This window comes from Mobula hypostoma, chromosome 14, assembly GCF_963921235.1.
Source record: "Mobula hypostoma chromosome 14, sMobHyp1.1, whole genome shotgun sequence".
NCBI lineage: Eukaryota > Metazoa > Chordata > Chondrichthyes > Myliobatiformes > Myliobatidae > Mobula > Mobula hypostoma.
In genome coordinates, this window is record NC_086110.1 from 25,276,203 (window position 1) to 25,300,020 (window position 23,818).

General features: G+C 40.4%; 1 protein-coding gene across 2 annotated transcripts in view; it reads right to left on the minus strand.

Annotated features, from left to right (window-relative positions):
* Window positions 1–1,926, minus strand: part of slc6a2 (solute carrier family 6 member 2) — a 149,558-nt gene extending 147,632 nt beyond the window's left edge. The window contains exon 1 of one of the 2 annotated variants that reach the window (XM_063066838.1): window positions 51–1,926. The gene's annotated coding sequence lies outside the window, so the exon portion shown is untranslated. The remainder of the gene's footprint in view (window positions 1–50) is intronic. The other variant, XM_063066839.1, reaches the window with a different exon arrangement.
* Between the last annotated feature and the right edge of the window lie 21,892 nt (window positions 1,927–23,818).

Below are 23,818 nucleotides of genomic sequence, written 5' to 3' on the forward strand. Positions count from 1 at the left end.
AAAATAGATATAGGACTATGGTCATCGGAGTTTAAAATGGTGCACAGTACTTCAATCGAGAAGAGTGGGGCAATAAATGTAAAGGTGGTAAGTCGAGATGGGATCACTCCAGAGTCCGGAACAGACTTTAGCTTCCGATGGAAGTTTAAGAGGCAATGATCTGCAGGCAGTGTTAAATGTCAGGTTTTAAACCAGGCTCCACTCACTTCACGTGGTCTGAAGTCAGTATTTTGCCAAACAGTGCCACCACTTGACTCCTGCGTGTTCTCAACCCATCCCCATATGAGAGAGACATCCGCAGACTATATTCAAGGCACGCGGTTTCCCGCCACACTCCCGAGCAGTTGTTGTGATTGGAACGCCTCAATTAAACAAAAGTCTTGTTCACTGGAACTTAACCGCTCGAAGTCTGCGCTGCATAACGGGATTTTCCATTTTATTGAAACTATAACAACTTTCATTATTTTCTGCATTTAGCAGAACCTATGTCTATGATGTTATTTGCAAGGAGTGGATTCACTGTCCTATAAACGGGTTTTCTTTCGTCAGACTCCCGTTAGACAGCAGGGACTCAGGTAAATACATTAGCTTTGAAATCGTACAATATTGTTGCCACCTGCAACATTTCATCAGGTCTCACGAGAGCACCGTGGCGGGTCTTAAAAAATGGCCTTGGTCTTGGGATGTTCGTTGGGGTGGGATTTTTGTTAGTTAAGTAAGCAAGCTGGCCGGCATCGTCCAGTGTTAATAATAGCGGATCCACCGCTTTGGCCAGGAAGCCCGCCTCGCGTGCAGTTTTCCCAACCGCTACTGGAAAAGTAATTGTGGCAACCGCCTTCACACAATATTTCCATGACATTCAGAGATGCCTCCCGAGTAGTGCAGGACAATGATTTTTAAAAAAACAACTAGCTCCTCTCTAGCAAAATAACCGATTTTCTCCACAGAAGTAAACCCCTTACAGAACCGAAGTTCTTTATTGTTAGAGTGAAGGTTTGATTGTATTCCTGTACCCATAATTAATGAAGTGTGGAAGTAGAATCCACTATTTGTCAACTTCTTCAGGACTTGCAACGACATAATAGTCTGAGGGCTTTAAGACTGAGATCTTGGCAAAAATCATTGGAAAACAGGTCACCTCTCTCTGAAAGTGGATGTAAATATGGTTGGCATTTCTTCGGTGGACTTACAAGTTGTACAAACACAGCACATATATTCTCCCTAAAGGACACCCTGAACACAAAGCAAAAATGTTTTATTTTCTGTGAAGAGCAGTAACACTCTGCAGCTTTCTGGCAGCTCTTAAACTTCACCCATCTCCACAACAGCCCAAAGATATCAAACACTGCATATCAGTGAATACTGAATATGGTTGCATATGTTTTTGTTGGCATTTGCAAGATCATTATAGTCAGGACTAGTTGTCCTTAGAAGTTGGAAATGAGTGTTTTTACAGTAGCATCCAATGTACACAAAACTGGAAGACACAGTTTTGCTTTACACTGCATTCCATTGTATCACAGACTAACTACAACACAGCAGAAAGACATTCTGTGCTGATCAAAAAGAGAGCTGCTAAGGCTAATGCAATTTTCCATCATTTAAATCCATAACTCCTTAAATGCACAAATGTCGTGAAGCTTCTGCATCTATCAACCAGTCAGACAGTTTGAGACATGGGAGATTGCAGATACTATAAAGCTGAGCAAAGCCCAAATTACCAGAGGAACTCAATGGCTCAGCAGCAACTATGGAGAGAAATAATTGAAAGTTTGGGTCGAGACGGACTCTTACTCGTTCCTTCGAATCCATCACTTACTTTAAATTTATGATCCTCATTTTTGAATCTTCTACTAAAAAAGGTCCTTCCTATTTATTTTGCCTACACCACTCACAATTGCTTATGTATCAACTAAATCTTACCTCTGCCATCAGTTCCAAAAGATAACAACTTTAGATTATTAAGCAACACACATAAAAGTTGCTGGTGAATGCAGCAGGCCAGGCAGCATCTCTAGGAAGAGGTACAGTTGACATTTCGGGCCGAGACCTTTCGTCAGGACTAACTGAAAGAAGGGCTAGTAAGAGATTTGAAAGTGGGAGGGGGAGGGGGAGATCCAAAATTATAGGAGAAGACAGGAAGGGGAGGGATGGAGCCAAGAGCTGGACAGTTGATTGGCAAAAGGGATATGAGAGGATCTTGGGACGGGAAGCCCAGGGAGAAAGGGGGAGGGGGGAAAAGCCCAGAGGATGGGCAAGGAGTATAGTGAGAGGGACAGAGGGAGAAAAAGAAGAGAGAGAGAGAAAAAGAATATTCTCTGTCCCTCTCACTATACCCCTTGCCCATCCTCTGGGCTTTTCCCCCCTCTCCCTTTCTCCCTTGGCCTCCCATCCCATGATCCTCTCATATCCCTTTTGCCAATCACCTGTCCAGCTCTTGGCTCCATCCCTCCCCCTCCTGTCTTCTCCTATCATTTTGGATCTCCCCCTCTCCCTCCCACTTTCAAATCTCTGACTATCTCTTCTTTCAGTTAGTCCTGACGAAGGGTCTCAGCCTGAAACGTCAACTGTACTTCTTCCTAGAGATGCTGCCTGGCCTGCTGCGTTCACCAGCAACTTTGATGTGTGTTGCACAGAACATTCAAACTGTTTGCCCGAATGATGATGTACATACTGTTTATCAATAGTAACTTCTCAGTTCTTATATTTTCACCCTCACTTAATAAAGGGAACTATTTCATAATGTGTATAATTTTAACCACCTTATTAATCTGCTCTGTCATCTGAAGTGTGTATTGATGTATTGTACTATCCAAATTCCACTCTCAACCACAGGACATGATTTTGTATTTTATGCAATTTTGTTTATCTTGCTCCCTACACAGATGTTAATATACACTGCAAAAAAAGAGTGAGGGATTCCACTGTTTACAGCCTTCCAATCAAAAAAAAAGATCAGCTATTATGCTTTCTTTCTGGCTATTGAACCAATTTCAGATAATTTGCCTGTCTTGGACCAGAATCAGAATTAGGTTTATTATCTGACATGTGTCATGAAGTTCATTGTTTTGCAGCAGCAGTATGGTGCAAGACATCAAATTACTATAAGTTACAAAAATAAATAAATAGTAAAGAATAAATAGTAAAGTATAACAAGATTGATTTCATGGGCTCATGGACCATTCAGAAATCTGATGGCAGAGTGGAAGAAGCTGTTACTAAAACATTGAGCGTGTGCTTTCAGGCTCCTGTATCTTCTCCCGGATGGCAGTAACAAGAGTGGGGTGTGTCCTTGATGGTGAATGTCCTAAATGATGGATGACATTTCTAGAGGCACTGTCTTTGAAAGATGTCCTCGATGGTGGGGAGATTTGTGCCTGTGGTGGAGCTGGCCAAGTCTACAGCCTCTTTTGATCCTGTGTTTTAGAGCTTTCATATCAGGCAGAGATGCAGCTAGTCAGAATGTTCTCCACTTTACATCTATAGTAATTTTGCATGAGTCTCTAGTGACATACCAAATCTCCTCAAACTCCAAATGACACAGAGCTGCTGGCATGTCCTCTTCACGATTGCATCAATGTGTTGGGTCCAAAATAGACTCTCTGAGACGATGACCCCAGGAACTTGAAGCAGCTTACTCTTTTTACTGCTGACCCTTCAATAAGGACTGGTGTGCTTTTCTGACTGCCCTTTACTGAAGTCCAAACTCAATTCCTTGGTCTTGCTGACACAAAATGTGAGGTTATTGCTGTGACACAACTCAACCAGCCAATCTATCTTATTCCTGTATGCCTCCTCATTGCCATCTTAGATTCTGCCAACAACAGTGGTGTCATCAGCAAATTTACAGATGGTGCCTGAGCTGTGCCTAGTCAGACAGTCATGAAGGTAGAGAGTGTAGAGCATCTCTGAGGTAAGCCTGTGTTGATTGTCAGTGAGGAGGAGATATTATTATTGATCTGGTCTGACCGTGATCTATCGGTAAGGAACCTGAGGATTCAGTTGAAAAAAGAAGTACAGAGGCCCAAGTTCTGAAACTTGCTGAGTAGGTCTGAGGAGATGATGGTGTTGAAAGCTAAGCTGCTGTCTAAGTACTCCAAAGCCCAGTGAGAGCCAACGAGATTGTGTCTGCTGTAGACCTGTTGTTGCAGTAGATGAATTACAGGTCCAGGTCCTTGCTCAGGCAGGAGTTAATTTTAGCAATGATCAACCACCCAAAGCACTTCATCACAGTAGATGTAAGTACTACTGTGTGATCACTTACAATAGGATCTCGTGGGCTTTCAATTTTTCAGCATTTCATGTAGTCAATATTGTATCTTCATATGGACTACATCAAATGCACTGCTATTATGAGTCCTTCTTGTTACCTTCTAAAGAAATTAATTATTAGTCAGACACAACCTTCCCTTGACCAATCAATACAGATTGCCCCTGACTAATCTACACTTTCTAAATGAAAGTTTATGTTGCTCCTTTAAATGGACTCCAATGATTTTCCTACCCCACAGATAAAATGAGTAGCTTTATTTGTATTGCTCCACCACCAATGACCTCCAATAATACGATGGAAGCAGCCCTCAAATCCACTGCTCCAATCCTGTAGCCGGAGAGAGTTGAAAAGTTGCAATGAGAGCCTTTGTGGTATCACCAGTGTTCACTTTTACCTTGAAACATTTGCAATATCAGTAATACTCACTTGTACCTTGAAAGCTTTACCCATTAACATTCCAAATTCCTGGAACTACAAATCAATGTTGGTAATCATAGTTTAACCCTTGCAAGTCTGTTTTCTTTTTCCTGCAGAACCATTACATCTCTACATTTTTAGATCCAAACCGGATTTCTTTATAATTGTTAGAATTTTGTCAACTCTATTTTTTTTTGCATTGTAATACTTCTTTCCACATTTCTTGTAACATTACCTATCAGTGTGTCATTTGCTAAGCTGGCATAGTAAAGTGATAAACTGTTACAACCTGCACATAATTTCCACAAACAAGCTGCTTCTTTAAATATAAATGGAAAAGTATTGATTGTTGCTTGGCTGGTTTTCCCTGCCAGTTGAACAAACTGCCTTCCGTTCCAAGAGCTTCACATTTAGTCAATCATCTAATGATGGACTTTGCAAAGACCTTTAAAGCACCATATAACTAACATTTACAAGGTTTCCCCTAAACACTCCCCACTGCAATGTTCAGTGGCTTCTTCAAAAGAAAAACTTCAGGTATGATCTATCTGCAAATCCATTTTGGTTCTTGTTGAACAGCTGAAACCTTTCTAACAATTCAAGCTACAGAATTCAGGAATTTCCCATTAACTAGAATTTAGTGGCATAGAGATATAGAAGTGTACAGGATAGAACTAGGATGTTTGACCGACCATATCCTGCTGATTATCTACATTAATCTCAATTGCCTGCATTAATTTTATACCCCATCTCCCATGCCCTGCTCATTTAACTACCTGGCTAGATACCTCTAAGTGTTGTTACTATTCTGTCTTTCACTGCCTCCTGTGTCAGCTCATTCCAGATACCGATCACATTTTGCATGATAAATTTGCCCCTTAGATCTCCTTTAAACTGCTTCCCCCTCACTTTAAAATTATGCCCTCTCGTCTTGGACACAGCTACCATAGGAAACAGATTCTACTTTCTACCCTTTCCTACACCTGTCATAATATTATACACCTCTATCACTCTGACGGATAATTCCCCAATTTCCCTGAAGTACCATAAGAAATTATACTATATAAAGAGGTTAATCTTAAATCAAGATGGAGTTTATAGTCAAGGTGACTGTAATTTTCTTTCACTCATTTCCCTGAAAACCTTGAAATGGACACCACCTGGTTCAAAGAATTTGGCTTTGAAGGTTATTTTTGTAATTTTGCTTTTGATACTATTCATGAGTTGTTGTTCTCGATGTAATATTCGTTTTCTCTGTCCTACTATCCTGTTTCTCTGTAGGGTAAAGATGAATAAATAATGAAACAAAATTGTCATTCAACATAATACCCCTTTCTAGGACTCAGCATATAGTTTTCAATACTATAGCATTTCAAATGCTCATCTAAACATATCTTGAATGCTGTGAGAAGACCTGCCTTCTATCGACACCTCAGATAATGGGTTTCAGGTTTCAACTAACCTCTGGGCGCAAATACTATTCGAAAAATTCTCTTTGCCTTAGACCTATGTTTTCCAGCCAGAGACAGATTTGCTAAGGGGAAAACTTTCTCACTACCTTTCCTATCTTTAGCTCTCATAATGTTGTATAAGTCAATCAGGTGATTCATCCGCTTTCTTCACCTTAAAGAAGGCAAACCCAGCCTATCCAGAACCTTTTCATACCTGAAGATTTTTTCCTAGGCAACATACTGGTGAATCCGATCTTTAATCTCTCTAGTGCAATCACTTCATTCTGAAAGAGTAAAGACATAAATTACACATAATCCTCTAGCTAGGCGCTAACTAATGTTTTATATAGCTGCACCATCAACTCCTTGCTCTTATATTCTATGCTCCATATAATGTAGGTAATTATTCCACTTGCTTCTTAAATATTTTACCCATCTGTGCTAACTGTCTTTAGGGATCCTTGGACATGAATACAAAGGTCCTTCTGTTCCTCAGTCCATCCAAGAGTCCTGCGTGTATTAGCCATTTTCCCAAAGTGTAGCACCTCATATTTCTATAGGGTAAATTCCATCTGGCATTTCTCTGCCTATTGTAATCAATATCATTCCAAAACCTAGAATATCTCATCTCACCTCACCTAGAATGTCCCACCACCAATTTTTTCACCATGTGAACTCACTGATCAGATTTCCACCACTCTCAGTTCATCAGATTTTCTTTGATGAAGATTAGTACTATTAGCCTTACTCCCACACTTGCACCTTCTAGACTTATTACTAATATTTTACCCCTTAATGTACTACTTTTGCTGCATCTCACATTTCTCTGTCAAACGTGTTTGAACCATCCTAATTGTTCTGAGTCATATACAACTCATTGTCCTTATGTTCTTCCTAGAAACAGACCCAAGGGTCCAGAAATCCAAAGCCGTCCCTCCAACACCATCTTTTCAGCTACTCATTTGTTTAACCTATCCTCCTCCTTTTCCTGTTCCTGCACTCAAAATAATCTGTGGTGAGGAAGGCAAATGCAACGTTAGCATTCATTTCCAGGGGACCAGAGTATAAAAACAAGGATGTAATGTTGAGTCTTTATAAAGTGATCCGGTGAGGCCTCACATGGAATTTTGGGTCACTTATCTTAGAAAGGATGTGCTGAAACTTGAGAGTTCAAAGAGGGTTCACGAAAACGATTCCAGCTATTGAATCATGAAAGGCCTTGATAGAGTGGATGTAGAGAGGATATTTCCTATGGTGAGTGAGTCTAAGACCAGAGGACACAGTCTCAGAACAGAGGGGCATCCTTTTAGAATGGAGATGAAGAGGAATTTCTTTAGCCAGAGAGTAGTGAATCTGTGGAATTCTTTGCCACAGGCAGTTATGTTGGTCAAGTCTTTATGTATATTTAAGGCAGATGTTGATAGACTCTTGATTAGTCAGGGCATGAAGAGATACTGGAAGAAAGCCTAATTCTGCTCCTAAATCTTATGGTTTTATGACAACTTCAAAGATGCTGCTTTTTAATCTGCTACCAAGTCCTCTGAATTCCTGCTGAAGATCTTCACTCTTATGTTATCTACATAACTCACAGCATTGACGGACTACAGTACATCATGTTCAAAACATGCACTGACTGAAGCTGGTCAGACTCTGGCATCTTGTCCTGATTGCCATCCAGCTACAACTATCTAGAATGTTCATACACCACAGGCCATACAGCACACACCGTCGGGCTTCCATGCCAGGTCCTTAACTTTATTAATAAAGTAGTCCAACTAAAAAAAATACCTTTCTTTTAAGGTCTTTAGTAACAGATGCTAATCACATTTCTAATTAGCCTGCCTTTATTTTAGCTAAAGCAAATAAACAATAAAAATTTGGAAATCTATTACCAACCAGCTGCCTCTTCTGTGGCATATCACTTCCACTTCTGCTGCCGGTCTCTCTGAGGTGGTAAACACTCACAAGTAAGTTCTCTTCACCTTTCTACACATTCATAGCTCTTGCCCCTCCTGACGACATGACAATAAATATGTCTCGGAATGTTTCCGAATGTAGTATTACCTCTTGGCCGGTTGGCCGAGTTTACAGTAAACATCTGTCTTGTTGCATGCATTCAAGAAAGCCTTAGGAAAATCTACTTTCATTGTAGTTACTTTGTATTTCTCCTTTTCAAAGATTATAATGATCACAATCATATTATGATTCCTGTTAGATAAATGTTCTTGCACTTACTATGCGGTTGTTAACAAAATGTGGCATATTGTAGAATATTAACTTTTAATATGACTTGCTCCTTTAAACCTTGGTCTTATCCTCCTTTGCGGCAGCACTTATAACCTGCCACTGATCGAAGACCCAAAGCTCCAACATCTCCCTATGTGGTCTCGGGCCAAAGGTTAAAGATACTATTATAAATAACATTGCTTTTGCCAAAGTACTCCCCAACTAGCTGTTTCTCAAGTGTAAACTCCATGCTTGTACATTAACAGGTTGCTCTACAGTGAGAATATCACCGTCACAGCTTTTAGGGTTCAATTGCCAATGTGGCTGGCTTAAAAGCTTAAATGTTTTAAAACTGCTTGCTTCTTATTTTTAAGAAGCAAAGTGGTAGCCATACCCGACCAATGGACCCACTTAAAGGAATCTAATCGCTCATCCAATTCAGCTCTGGGCAACTTTACACAAGAATTAAGACAGCAGTTTTATATTAGGACAGAATAGAAACCTGTTTGCATTTATAAAACATAGGCAGAGTAATCTTTAAAAATTAAAAATGAATAATTGCATACGTATAGATACCGCTAAACACCAGGCCTCAACATAATACAAACAGAGAAGCAGAATTTGTGCTCCATCAGTTGGAGTGATCAATGCTATCACTGTACATCACCAGCTCATAGAACTGTGTTATCGATTCCTGACACAATTCAGAATCCTCATAATCACATGATCCCATGTCAGGTATAAAACAGTAAACAGAAGTATCTTGTAAGTAAAAGCAAATATTTTGAAAGATAAGGCTGTCCATCAGCACTTGACTGATGCGATGCTTAATTTTAAATTGCTGCTGTCATCAGCATGACACTTGAAGTAAAGTTTTCCAAATAGATAGACTCTTCGTGACTGCTTTTCTTTGAAAGGAATGTTCAACATTAATAGAAATCCATTAAAATATTTCTGTGTAGTGGGATCTATCCAAAGCACAGTATTCTGAAACAGCTTCACCCTGGGGACTGGTGATACAGTGCAATAATTCACCTTATTCCAGGCTGATGGAGCAAAACACTCGCAAAATAAAATTTCAAAGTCAAATAATTTTGGACAGATCCAAACAGGTCTTGTTCCAATGGACACTAAATTACAGTACAGAACAGACTGTCACGCAAGTTCAAATCTTGCCATTTTTTCCATATAGCCACCTGGGTGGTCTGTAGTATACTGAATCAAGGCTGCCTCTGGCGTGGTTAAGAAGGCAGCTTCACACTGAATCTAACGCCTATCTCACTGAACATGTTGAAACAATTGAAACAACTCAGGCTCAGAATCTTTTAACTCTGAATTAGCTCGTCAGCTAATCATGAGACAATAAATGGAATCGCATTTGACTATATCCTTAAATTAAAAAGCAGTACATTTTAAATACATAGGGCATTAATTGCTCTGGTCACTGTGGCTAGCAAAATCATACATGGTTTCACAAAGGAGAATGAATTTTCTCAAATAATTTTACTCTACCGATTGCAACTTTAGCTAAAAAAAAGGGTATTCTTTTTGGAATAGCACAGAAAAGAAAATTTCTTCGAGAATGCACCAGTCTTTCAAAGAATGATACATTTAGTATCATTGCTGTCAATTTCCCTGTATTTTGTTTTCCTTCAAGCACTTATCCAATATCTGTTCCAAAGCCAAATCATCGATTATGCAAAAAAATCCTGGTTCTTATTGACAACTATCTTAAATCTGTGTCCTCTTAACGCTTTGGATACAATAATATAAATTATCTATGCCTGAGATCTGTAGAAGAGGAATGAGCCTCTACGGACCAAATTCATTGGTCTTGAAGGTAAATAAGGGTTCAGGGGAGATTTTAACTCACAATATATTTGCACCAATACATACAAGTGATGAATGCTACATTTGGAAAAGATGACAGATGAAACACCAATCTATTTTTCTCTTTCTAGAGTTGATAACGCTTCTCTGAGTTTAGCACTTTCTGCTTTATTCGAATTTTTCGTGTAGTCAGCATTTTTAATATTTTAAATTGAACTATACTTCGGTTTAATAACGTTAAACTTGTCAAGTACTGAGTAAACTGCTGCAATTATTTCTAAATAACTTACCTGAATTAATTCCAGCTGTTCCCACATATGTCATGCCCAGGATCAATAGTCATGAAATATTATACAGCTAAATCATTTCCTTAAAAAAGCAATTGGTTTCTTATGGGGCTTTTTTTAATTGTTTCAATATCTAAGTGGATTGTATTAGTTCTGGTGAATGGAGTTCTTTCTGTTTTGTTTTCAAATGTTTTTATTGTGAAGCAACATCAGCTTAACCACAACCGACAATGTCCTAAAGTACAATGCTTCTATCTTCTTTCCTTTCTTATAACAACATAATGAAAGTCAAACGAATGTATGTATAGTAAGCAAGCAAAAAGCAAAGGAAACCCTACCAGCCCGTCTCCTTTCCCCTTCCCAGCCCTCCCGTATGTGCTGTTTAGGTCCTACCGCCCCCCACACTTAGTTCAGCTGTCGGTCTCTGCTAAATAGAACAGTAATTGTTGCCAGATTTTTTTCAAATTCCTCGAGTCTGTCCTTGATAACGTATCTTATCCTCTCTAGATGTAGAGTATCCATTAATGCAGCCAGCCATTGTCTGAGTGATGGAGCTTCCTCCTTTTTCCAGAACATCAGTATGAGTTTCTTTCCATTAAGTATGCCACAGTTCAGGAGTTGTTGCTGATAGCCTGGAATTTATTTGACCTCACAGAAGTTCCAGAAATTATTAAAATGGGGTCTGGTATTATCTGAACCTTTAGTACCTTTGATAGGACCTCAAATATTTGCTTCCAATACTCTTATATCCTGGGACATAGAGCATAACTACATAACAAATTTGCCTCCGAGGACTTGCATTTCTCACACATTGGGGACACCTCTGGGAATATTTTATGAATCCTTACTTTTGAGTAATGAAGTCTATGTAGGATTTTAAATTGTATTAAACAATGCCTGGTATTGATGGAACAGGAGTGAACATACTCCAAAGCCTCATTCCATATAACCTTCTCTATCTCTGTACCCAACTCCTTTCCCACTCTTTTTAAATATTATCCATTGTTGTATGACACTTGTTTTGTATGGCATCATACAGATAGGCGATGATGTGTTCTGTCCCTAAACATGATTAAATGAATATCTAATTTATCACATTCTGCCATCTCAAAACCATTGTAATAACCAAAAAGTATAGTTCTCTATTTGCAGCAAATGTTATCCCTCTAATTGAAAAGATTAAAAAAAAGAACATAGAATATAGAATAGTACAGCACAGTACAGGCCCTTCAGCCCACAATGTTGTGCTGACCCTCAAACCCTGCCTCCCATATAACTCCCCACCTTAAATTCCTCCATATACCTGTCTAGTAGTCTCTTAAACTTCACTAGTGCATTCGCCTCCACCACTGACTCAGGCAGTGCATTCCACGCACCAACCACTCTCTGAGTAAAAAACCTTCCTCTAATATCCCCCTTGAACTTCCCACCCCTTACCTTAAAGCCATGTCCTCTTGTATTGAGCAGTGGTGCCCTGGGGAAGAGGCGCTGGCTATCCACTCTATCTATTCCTCTTATTATCTTGTACACCTCTATCATGTCTCCTCTCATCTTCCTTCTCTCCAAAGAGTAAAGCCCTAGCTCCCTTAGAATCTCTGATCATAATGCATACTCTCTAAACCAGGCAGCATCCTGGTAAATCTCCTCTGTACCCTTTCCAATGCTTCCACATCCTTCCTATAGTGAGGTGACCAGAACTGGACACAGTACTCCAAATGTGGCCTAACCAGAGTTTTATAGAGCTGCATCATTACATCGCGACTCTTAATCTCTATCCCTCAATTTATGAAAGCTAACACCCCATATGCTTTCTTAACTACCCTGTCCACCTGTGAGGCAACTTTCAGGGATCTGTGGACATGTACCCCCAGATTCCTCTTCTCCTCCACACTACCAAGTATCCTGCCATTTACTTTGTACTCTGCCTTGGAGTTTGTCCTTCCAAAGTGTACCACCTCACACTTCTCTGGGTTGAACTCCATCTGCCACTTCTCAGCCCACTTCTGCATCCTGTCAATGTCTCTCTGAAATCTTTGACAATCCTCCACACTATCTACAACACCACCAACCTTTGTGTCGTCTGCAAACTTGCCATCCCACCCTTCTACCCCCACATCCAGGTTGTTAATAAAAATCACGAAAAGTAGAGGTCCCAGAACAGATCCGTGTGGGACACCACTAGTCACAATCCTCCAATCTGAATGTACTCCCTCCACCACCACCCTCTGCCCTCTGCAGGCAAGCCAATTCTGAATCCACCTGGCCAAACTTCCCTGGATCCCATGCCTTCTGACTTTCTGAAAAGCCTACTGTGTGGAACCTTGTCAAATGCCTTACTAAAATCCATATAGATCACATCCACTGCACTACCCTCATCTATATGCCTTGTCACCTCCTCAAAGAACTCTATCAGGCTTGTTAGACACGATCTGCCCTTCACAAAGCCATGCTGACTGTCCCTGATCAGACCATGATTCTCTAAATGCCCAGAAATCCTATCTCTAGGGATCTTTTCCAACAGCTTTCCGACCACAGACGTAAGGCTCACTGTCTATAATTACCCGGATTATCCCTACTACCTTTTTTGAACAAGGGGACAACATTCGCCTCCCTCCAATCCTTCGGTTCCATTCCCGTGGACAACGAGGACATAAAGATCCAAGCCAGAGGCTCAGCAATCTCTTCCCTTGCTTCATGGAGCAGCCTGGGGAATATTCCGTCAGGCCCCGGGGACTTATCCATCCTAATGTATTTTAACAACTCCAACACCTCCTCTCCCTTAATATCAACATGCTCCAGAACATCAACCTCACTCACATTGTCCTCACCATCATCAAGTTCCCTCTCATTGGTGAATACCGAAGAGAAGTATTCATTGAGGACCTCGCTCACTTCCACAGCCTCCAGGCACATCTTCCCACCTTTATCTCTAATCAGTCCTACCTTCACTCCTGTCATCCTTTTGTTCTTCACATAATTGAAGAATGCCTTGGGGTTTTCCTTTACCCTACTCACCAAGGCCTTCTCATGCCCCCTTCTTGCTCTTCTCAGCCCCTTCTTAAGCTCCTTTCTTGCTTCCCTATATTCCTCAATAGACCCATCTGATCCTTGCTTCCTAAACCTCATGTACGCTGCCTTCTTCCGCCTGACTAGATTTTCCACCTCATTTGTCACCCATGGTTCCTTCACCCTACCATTCTTTATCTTCCTCACCTGGACAAATTTATCCCTAACATTCTGCAAGAGATCTCTAAACATCGACCATATGTCCATAGTACATTTCCCTGCAAAAACATCATCCCAATTCACACCCGCAAGTCCTAGCCTTATAGCCTCATAATTTGCCCTTCCCCAATTAAAAATTTTCCTGTCCTCTCTGATTCTATCCCTTTCCATGATAATGCTGAAGGCCAAGGAGCAGTGGTCACTGTCCCCCAGATGCTCACCCACTGAGAGATCTGTGACCTGACCCGGTTCATTACCTAGTACTAGATCTAGTATGGCATTTCCCCTAGTCCGCCTGTCCACGTACTGTGACAGGAATCCGTCCTGGACACACTTAACAAACTCTGCCCCATCTAAACTCTTGGAACTAATCAGGTGCCAATCAATATTAGGGAAGTTAAAGTCACTCATGATAACAACTCTGTTATTTTTGCACCTTTCCAAAATCTGCCTCCCAATCCCAACCAAAAAGAAAATAGAATTTTGGAAGACACTCCCAGTTTCTTTAGTAAATGCCGTCAAGATGATCTTTTTTCCCCAACTGCTCTATTTACTTCAGAACCTGCCCCTCTATCTTACCAAAACCTCTTTTAAAGGATTAGATTTGATAATTCTACCTTTCATATGGAATTAAAAAGCCCATTGAATTAGGAAAGAACATCTCTGCAAGAATAAGACTAGTGGGGAGCCGGCACTACCCAACTTTATTTTGAATCACTGGGCTGCTAACATTATCCATATAGCATACTGGATAGATGATACAGTTGTATTTTCTGGATGGTTGGAGATGGAGCGTGAGGATTGCCTACCATATTCCAAAGGGGCAGTCATCATGTCCCCTATTCGGTTAAATAAAGCCTGTTATAGAGGCAATCCCATTATCCATAGCACCATACAGATATGGAGACAAATAGGGAAGCATTTGAAACTCAGAACATTATCTTTTCTTGTACCTATATCAGCGAACCCCTCTTTTATCCACTCATGTATAGATGGAGCCTTGATGCATGGCAAGAATTAGGGATACACAGTGTCGGAGACTTATACATACAAGGGATATTTGCGTCATTTCGGCAGCTCCTGGACAAATTTGGATTGCAAAAGAGAATCTCCAGCTAAGACACTATATAAGTTCTTTCTATTTTGCGTACAGTTGGATTTTGTACAACACTGCTGAATGATCCTTGCACATGGGCGAGTCAAGGAAGGGCTGTGTGGATCATACACCGCTCAAGAGCCTGCCATTTGCTTTCAGACGTGAAGATACTTATTTCATCTAAATCCATGTTTGCAGAAATAGTTAAGATTTTAATGACATAATGCTAATTTTTTTGTTATTAATGTTCCACCGATTCTGGGCATTAAAATCCTGGCTTATTCTTTATACAAGAAAGGGGTTTAAATTATAAGAAACGTTTGTTAATGGAATCATTAAGAATGCTTTCTACTAAAAAAAATGCAGTTTTAAAATCATCTCCTACTTGAGATGGGCAATTCAGTGGTTAGATAAATATTCCAGGTGTGACGAGAATACACATAAAATTAAGATGTTTGCTGGCCTAGGTTAGCATCAGTGACATCAGCAAGTGGTCTGCCACCTGCCCTCAGGGGAAGGAGAGATAAGGAACAATGGAGCAGCGTCTGGAGATGTGTAATGAAGGAACGGGGGAGAGAGAGCTGTCTGGAGCGGCTCCCCCCTTTGAACCTTGAACTGTTTGAAGTGATGGACAGACGATGCCCCAGCAGGGGGATAAAAAGGGACCGGTTCGCTAAGACAGACACACACGCCACCCGAGGTAACGAGACCCTGGAAGCGGTGCGCCTCTCACGAGTGGGTGAGAAGTATCAGACAACGGCCAGGGTGGAAAGGTACGATCAGCGGGAACCCGGTGTGTGTCCGCCCTTGCCTGGGTGCCGGGTTCACTGCAGAGGATCGACCACATCTGGAGGAGGGGTCACAGTCGGTGACCTCAGGTGACATCACCAAGGACCCGCCCAAAAGTTGCTTGTGAGCCATATCGCCGGTCTGTGAGTGAAGCCGTTCTGAATGATCAGTTGTTCCTGTTCTATCCCTCTCTTCCCCCACGTTGTCCATCGCCATGGCAACGATTACTGCGAACTGAACTGGACTGAACTTTGAGTCATTTTGAAATTTGGTCATTTACCCCTAGACAACGATAGAGCTTGATTGATGCTGTTATCTTAATTCTGTGCACATGTGTGTTTATCATCGCTGAACTGTTGCATTTATTATCCTTTCGATTACTGTGTTGCTTGTTTCTTTAATAAAACTTTCTTAGTTCTAGTACTCCAGACTCCAACTGAGTGATCCATTTCTGCTGGTTTGGCAACCCAGTTACGGGGTACGTAACACAGGGAATATATTAACGGTGTTTCCAGGTGCCTCACTTATGTCACTGCTCTCCAAGCTCGATAAGGACAATGCTCCAATTATAAGTTCAGCAGGAACCAATCCCACGTGAGGTAAGAGTAACTCCTTCAAATCAACTCCAACCCAGACCATCATTTTTCTGTATCAATGTGATGCATTTTCCATTTTACATGAAATGAGATTAGCAATTAGTGACAACTTAGTGAGGTAGGTCCATAATCACTGGGAACTTATTTGTGAAAATCCATATTTAAATTCCCTTAGGCCCTCACTGCTTTAGACAGAGGAGGCTTTCTTCTCATCAGTCTAGGTTATATTTAATCTACAGAAGTTGTAGCAATAAAAAATATTTCCTCATGATACAGCTGATAGTTCTAATCATTTCATCACTGCTTATCCCTCATTCCTGTTTTCAACAACACAATCTAACATTGAATTGTTTCGCAATTGACTTTGTGAAAGATATTATAATTCCGGTCACCACCAATTTCCACAGCAAACCCACAGATCAGTGATTAAATGATCTTAATTCTCTTCCTTCTCACTGACCTACTTCCATCCCATAATGCAGTTTTCGTCTTCTTGTATTATTTCTGAGTCGAACATATTGCCCTGACACTCCAGCGACGTTGTTGCTGAATAACCCCTACTAGTCTTGTTCCCCCCCCCCATTCCATGAAAGACCTTTGATTATGTTATAGAGTTCCCCTTTGAAAGAACAACAGCAGCAACCACCAATCTCTGAGCAACCTCACTGAACTGGTGTAGCTCAGACCTCATGATCTGTAGTGTAGTTCGGACAGTTCTGATCAAATGAAGGTCATTAATTAAACAGCTGAAGATGCACACTGCCATGAGGAATATCTGCAACGAAAATCTAGGGCTGGGATGATTAACTTTCAACAATCACAACCATCCCACATTATGCAGAGTATGACTCCAACTACAGGAGTGTTTTCCCTTTAATGCTCTTTGACCTCTGATTATGTTCCAGTATTTCTTTTTGAAAGAGCAACAGCAGTAATTCAAAGTTTCAAAGTACATGTATTATCAAAGAATATATAAATTATACAACCTTGAGATTTTTTGATTAGAGGCAGCCACAAAGCAAGAAGCCTGCAAGAGCCTAATAAAAAAAGTGTTGCATCCAATATGCAGAGAAAGGGGAAAAACACACATAAATTTTGCAAACAGTCAAAGCGAGCAAAAGCCTAGTGCAAACCAAAGTGGTCCTTAGATCTGATCCCAGGAGCAGCCCGGAGTAGGCCCAAATCCTTGGTAATTACTTATGTTTGAGTCACTATCTTGACCCTCTGTTGTCCTTCTGGTGAGGGTACCCCCACAGTGCTGTTGCAGAGGGAATTCCATGAATTTGACATGATGACAATGAAGGAATGGTGAAATATTTCAGAGCTAGGATGTGTGCGGCCTAGAGACAAGCATGCAAGTGTGGTGTTTCCATGCTCCTGCTCACACATAACTTCAAGGGAAATTGTTTGTTTTGCAATATATCATGTTACCAGCATTGGTACAAGATAGTTGCTAATTGAACATTTAAACCAGCAAGTTAAAGCTGTCTGTCAGTATTTCCTTGTCCCCAATGTTACATGGTGAATTTATCTTTTGCTTTGAAATCTAGAGCAGGCCATTGCTCCGGGTTCTAACTACTTCTGGATGAGACATTCACCATAAGACATAGGAGCAGAATTAGGCCATTCAACCCATCAAGTCTGCTCCACTATTACATCATGGCTGATTTACTCTCCCTCTCTAACCCCTTCTCCTGCCTTCTCTCAGTAACCTTTGATGTTCTTACTAACCAAGAGCCTATCAACCTCCGCTTTAAGTATACCCAATAATTTGGCACCCACAGACATTTATGGCAATGAATTCCACAGATTCACCACTGCCCTTTGGCTAATGGGCACCGCGGTGGTGTAGCAGTTAGTGCCATGCTACTATAGTTCAGGGTGTTGGCGTTTAGAGTTCAATTCTGCTGCCATCTGTAAGAAATCTGTATGTCCTTCCCATGAGCACATGCGTTTCCTCCCACATTCCAAAGATATGTCGGATAGTAGATTAATAGGCCATTAGAAGTCGTCCTGTGCCTAGGCTAGGTTTAAATGTTGCAGGGCTATGCGATTCATTGGGCCAGAAGAACTTGTCCTGTGATGTATCTCTAAACTATAAATAAATAAATAAATAAATCTCTCCTCATCTTGGTTCTAATGGAATGTCCTTTTATTGTGAGGCTGTATCCCCTGATTTTAGACTCCCACTCTGACATCCTCTCCACGTCCGTTCCAGCTAGGCCTTTCAATAGTTAATAGATTTCAATGAAATCTCCCACAATTCTTCTAAATTCCGGTGAGCACTGGCTCAGTGCCCTCAATCAATCCTCATACGTTTCCCTTTCATTCCCAGGATCATTCTTGTGAACCTCCTCTGGATCCTCTCCAATGCCACATGTCTTTTCTTAGATGAAGGGCCAAAACTGCTCACAAATATTCTAAATGTAATCTAACTTACTTACTGCCCATTATGTCTGCTGGCAGACAGGAAGTCATTCCTGCTTGTGGCCATCAAACTTTACAACTCCTCCCTTGGAGGGTCAGACACTCTGAGCCAATACGCTGGTCCTGGACTTATTTCTTGGCATAATTTACATATTACTATTTAACTAGTTATGTTTTTATTACTATTTATTATTTATGGTGCAACTGTAATGAAAACCAATTTCCCCCGGGATCAATAAAGTATGACTATGACTATGACTATGACTATGACTATGATCAGGGCAGCAACAAAGGTCCACCATTTTCTTGGCAGTGTTCACAGCTTCCTTCATGGTGCCAGTAGCTTCCTCTTCGCTCCCGCTACCATTAGTCGTGCAAGTCCTGGGTGGAGATTCAGGAGTACCGTCACACATAGATATAGCAGGATTCTTCATTGCTGTTTCTGTCACAGTTTTGTTTGACCAGTCAGGGTTGTTAGGCCTGAACTGAACTCCCAAACCTGGAGGACTGGTGGACCATTCTTAATCTGACCTGTACCCTTTGACTTGTTTGGCATTGGTGACCCGACCAAGAATCAAAGCATAAAGCCCTGACTCCAGCCAGTATAGCTTTCCGGGTCATCGAGACATACAAGCCTCCAAACCACAACGAGGTTGTGGACCTCTTGTAGTCCAGGTGCCACCTTAAATATACAGAACACGTTAACAGTACAGGAAGCTAATTCTTAAAAAAGATCTGGTTGCTATCTCAATTAGCTACTACGGTTGGTGTGTGGTAGAATGGAGAGGAAATGGGATTCGTATAAGGTTGGTGTTAGGTCAGTATAGACTAATGAGAAAGAGAATCTGTTTTGTGTGCTGCATGACTCTAGTTTAATAAGGAAGGCTTTGATGGGTGAGAGTGGGACGACACCAATCTGAAACAGAGATGAACGCATTCTGATACAACATAACCTGCTTTGGTCCATTTGCAAGTCATTTCTTAACGTACTTCAATTTGCAGCACAAACACGCCCACTATTAGCTGAGCTAAGAATATTAGTTCGGCTAAGAGAAGCCACAACTGTGGGTGCTCTAGATCCCTTCAAGAGCTTTAGATTCAGAGCTTGAAGAATGTTTAGATATTAGTTAAATTTACATCTCTGGAACTGCTAACATCCCAAAAGAAATTTCTACATGTTCTCCTCTTGTCAGGCATAGTCCATGGGAAAAGAAACAGACATTGTTTCAGGTGGTTGAACCTTCATGACACCCAAATGCTAGTTTTAAGCAGCTAACACATAAAATATCCTATTGTCCCAGAACTGACATTGCTGAGCAAAACTATATAAATTATAAAATATAAGTCAAAAAAATAATAATTCTGTCTGATACATATTTAGGGGAGATGAGGAAGAAAGGTTCCTGCTTTCAGCACTAACAAATATAGTTAAATGCCTGAGAGTTCATTGAAAGAAGTTGTATTCTCACTGAGTACTTAAAGTGGATGATGCTCAAAATTTGAGCATACTGCAGTCCCATGCTTCTGATCTTTGACGAGCATTGCAAAGGGTGGAAAGCCGGTTGTGGGTCCTTCACTTGCATTATTCTGGGACATGGCTTAGATGGCATCCAGTCTATCCTGACTGCCTGTCCCCTGGCATGTATCTGCTGATATTCTTGACGTGTTCCATATCTAACGGTTGACCAGGGGCTAAAGTGTATCTTGAATATTTTAGTTCTAACTTATTACTAACTTGTGCATGAAAGAAGTAATTACAATCAACAGAACAAAGCAAAGAAGCTGAGATGGATGTGATAAGCATATTTTAAACAATAGAATTGATAGCTTCATAAATATTGAGAAGCACAGTATAAAATAACACAGTGGAAATTTCAGAATCAGAAACAGATTAGTATCAATCAATGTTAATTATTATCAGATGGTCTGTTTTGTGGCAGCAGTAAAGTGCAAGACATAAAAAAGAACTATAAGCTACAATATAAAAAACCAAAATAAATAAATAGGGCAAAAGAGGAATAGCTAGGTCGTGTTCATGAGTTTAAGGACCATCCAGAAATCTGATGGAGGAAGGGAAGAAGCTGTTCCCAAAATGTTGAGTATGCGTCTTCAGGCCTGTACCTCCTTCCTGATGGTAGTAATGAGGAGCAGGCATGTCCTGGGTAGTAAGGGACTTTAAAGATGGGTGCTGCCTTCTTGAGGCACTGCCTTTTGGTGATGTCCTCAAGAGTGGGGAGACTTGTAGCTGTGATAGAGCTGGCTGACTGCACAACCCTCTGCGTCCTCTTTTGATCTTGTGCATTGAAGCCTCCATACTAAACAGTGATGCAACCAGTCAGAATGATCTTCTTGGTACATCTGTTGAAATTGACTAGTCTTTGGTGACATGCCAAATCTCCTCAAGTGCCTCATGAAGTATAACCATTGGCATGCCTTTCATTTATAAATAAATTATGCCAAGAAATTTTAAGTTAATCTTCTCCTTGGAAATTAATATTTTGCCCATTGTCAGTGGTTTACAAATACTTGCTGCAATATCTGAAAGTCAGAGTTACGAAAAGAAAATGCTTGACAATCTGCATGAGAGAACCTGGCAGATAAAGTAGATCCGTGTTATTGGACAAATCCATGTAACCTTTTCTGCCTCTTTTTTTTGGAAGATTATTTTCAAGGCAACTTTATGCGAAGGAATTGTCACCAACACTTCATTAAAGTTGGCAATGGCTCTCTGTATCTGTGTTTTATTGTTGCTGAAGTAGCCTAGCTGTGCGTGGTCAATAGAAACAAACAATTTGTCAAAGGAACACCAGCTTTAGTGTTTATTAATGAAGTCACAGCCAACAATTCCCATCTACCAGCCTCTTAAATAACATGTACAGTCAACTGAAGACATAAACCACAGTCAATTCATTCATTTGTGAACGGCACATTGATTAAAATCTCACCAAAAATTTCTATAAGCTTTATATCAATGTGCTAAAATTAATATAACTTCTTTACAAAAGAGGCTTTTGTAACTTTTGCCTTGAAACAAAAGTATTATTTTTATTTCCCACATTGAACCCAGAAGTTCAGCAATCTGATAAATTCTTTAAATAGGGAAGCCTAGTTGAGAAAAAACAGGACGTGACTTGGTGTATTGCAACAGAACAGATGCAGAGTTCAAATCGGATCTGAACTGACATCCTTTGGGTGTCAAGCAGCCCTCATGTTTTCTGCATACACAAACTGAATTACGCTTGTAAAACGCCGAGTGGGTTTTGACACAGCCAAGTAAATTCTGCATTTACAACTAATTGGAGCTGAACCTGGGCCTTTCAGTAATAATTTCCCATCTATCTTTCAGCGTTAAATGCAAATAAAGCAGGACATCTAATTGACATTATTTACAGATCACCCGTACACTTAATATAATTTTATAAATAATCAAAGAATACATATCAAAAGAAAGTCATAATTTTGTTTGGCTGGATCATGGTAAAATTAAATTAAATTAGACAGTTAGCTGGCTCCCTGTGAGAGACATTGACTAGACATATACCTTCAGGCCATGTTGAAATTGATATATCAAGCTTTCAAATTGCAGAGAAAAGCACAGGGTATTTTAATTGATCATTAGTAACCTGATTAGTGCAGATCAAATCAAGCGATACCGATACTCTGTTTTCAGTACAAACTTTAGAACAAATTGAAGTTTACAAGATCTTTCAGTGGGAAAGGCACAGTAAGTTTCAAGTGCATGCAAACCGTCTCTTATCACTTGTAACCAGATAGCTTCTTGTATTGCAACTTCACACTTTCAGTGTGAAACACCCCAAAGATATAAAAAAAAGGTAGTGTAAATGCAGATCTATTCCCTGGACAATGATCCTTTGATTCCATTGGCTCTGCAGTCTAGTTGTTTTAATCTGTCTACATTCAGATCGAGAGGGATTTCTCTTATCAGTAGCGGTTTTATGTTTTCAGACTGGGCTCTGGGTCCCAGAATGTAATGGCTCAACGGGCAAATTCTCTTTTCTGGGGGAGAACAACACAGAAATTACATATTTTGGAAAGAACATTAAATTGAAGCTCAGTCTGCCCTCAGACGGAAATGATCAAACACATAAACTTTATCGAAGGAGTTCTCAGCAGCCCTGGTCGATAAACTAACCTGCCGTCTTCACCATTAAAAATAGATAGTACATCCATTTTCTCATTGCTGTTTAATAGGATGTTCCTTTCCCCCTACTTCTGTCCATCTGTGACTGTACTTCATTGGTCATAAAATTCAGAAAGATGACATTTCAATAAATGCCCTTATTAGTTATCTATGAGATGTTGTCACCAATTAAATTTTCATTCCCGCAAATCACTATTAAAATTATGTTACTAAAGAATGCATTTCTTAGATTTTTTTAGAATCACAACAGATTTTTATTGGGACAACTTACAACAATAATTTTTTACTGGAAATTGTTTCTTTATTATCTTCACTATATTGCTTTGAGTGGCAGAATGGCCCATATTCAAAGACTCAGCTGCCAGCCTAGGTGAGTATGTTCCCACCATCGTGGATTTTATCAGTAAGTGTGTTGAAGACTCTGTACTGAAGAGGACAACCAGAAACCATGGATGAACCAGGAGATTCACTCTCTTCTAAAGTCTAAGTCTACAGCATTTAAATCAGGTGACCCTGACCTTTAAAAGAAATCAGGACATGACCATCATAAAGCTATCAAAGATACTGAGAAGGAGTATCAATTCAAAATCAAGCCTCAGTGCAAACGTCAACTGTGACGGGGTTTCCATACTATAACAGATTACAAAATGAAGTTGGGCAGCATCGCTGACAACAGCACATGCCTGCCCAAGGCGCTTACTGCGATCTATGCACATTCGAACAGAAGGGAGTGGGTATGTCACTAACCACTCTGACCGTCTCCAGTGCACCTGAAACTACAGTCACTGTTGCTGATGTGAGATCAGAGAGTGACCGGGCCCAGTTGGTCTCCCTGGCTGTGTCCTTAGATCCTGTGCAGATCAGCTGGCAGGGACATTTTAATAGTTTAATAGTTCACTCATTCCATTTAATACCAGGGGATGTATACAATATACAACCTGAAATTCCTGTTCTTCACAGACATCCATGAAAACAGAAGAGTGCACCAAAGAATGAGTGAGAATAAAAAAGTTAGGACCTCAAAGCCCCCCCTACTCCT